This window comes from Triticum dicoccoides, unplaced genomic scaffold (genome assembly GCF_002162155.2).
Source record: "Triticum dicoccoides isolate Atlit2015 ecotype Zavitan unplaced genomic scaffold, WEW_v2.0 scaffold159842, whole genome shotgun sequence".
NCBI lineage: Eukaryota > Viridiplantae > Streptophyta > Magnoliopsida > Poales > Poaceae > Triticum > Triticum dicoccoides.
In genome coordinates, this window is record NW_021214301.1 from 1 (window position 1) to 840 (window position 840).

Consider the following 840-nt stretch of genomic DNA (forward strand, 5'->3'; position numbering starts at 1 on the left):
TAGTACTACTCTCGCCCAAGCACGCTTAACTTCGGAGTTCTGATGGGATCCGGTGCTTTAGTGCTGGTATGATCGCATCCGACATGTTACCCCGGTCTTCGTCCCTTATCCTTGCCCCTCCCAGCTCCACTACAAAGACGATTGTACATTGCTTTGGCCGCTCCCTCTCAACTACGGAGACGAGTTTAACGCGGTTTCCACCCCTCCCTCTCAACCGCACCAGTGCACGCTTGCCGCGCCACAACGCCGACGCTGGACCCATGAATCGTGAGCACCCAGCTATGACTTACCGCACTCGTGCAAAATAATAAAACACGGTAAATATATTACTTACACGTGCGTTTTGTTTTGCAAGCGGCGCGAAAAAAATTAAAAAGGGAATGCAACATGAGGACTTCCCAGGAGGTCACCCATCCTAGTACTACTCTTGCCCAAGCACGCTTAACTTCGGAGTTCTGATGGTATCCGGTGCTTTAGTGCTGGTATGATCGCATCCAACATGTTACCCCGGTCTTCGTCCCTTATCCTTGCCCCTCCCAGCTCCACTACAAAGACGATTGTACATTGCTTTGGCCGCTCCCTCTCAACTACGGAGACGAGTTTAACGCGGTTTCCACCCCTCCCTCTCAACCGCACCAGTGCACGCTTGCCGCGCCACAACGCCGACGCTGGACCCGTGAATCGTGAGCACCCAGCTATGACTTACCGCACTCGTGCAAAATAATAAAACACGGTAAATATATTACTTACACGTGCGTTTTGTTTTGCAAGCGGCGCGAAAAAAATTAAAAAGGGAATGCAACACGAGGACTTCCCAGGAGGTCACCCATCCTAGTACTA

The 840-nt window shown here is 51.3% G+C and overlaps 1 non-coding gene and 1 pseudogene across 1 annotated transcript; both read right to left on the reverse strand.

Moving 5' to 3' along the window:
* Positions 1 to 80, reverse strand: LOC119344222 (annotated as a pseudogene; the record flags this gene model as incomplete).
* Positions 81 to 377: 297 nt separating this feature from the next.
* LOC119344221 lies at positions 378 to 496 on the reverse strand. Its single transcript, XR_005166507.1, has one exon. It is a non-coding gene; the product is annotated as a 5S ribosomal RNA (ribosomal RNA).
* Between the last annotated feature and the right edge of the window lie 344 nt (positions 497 to 840).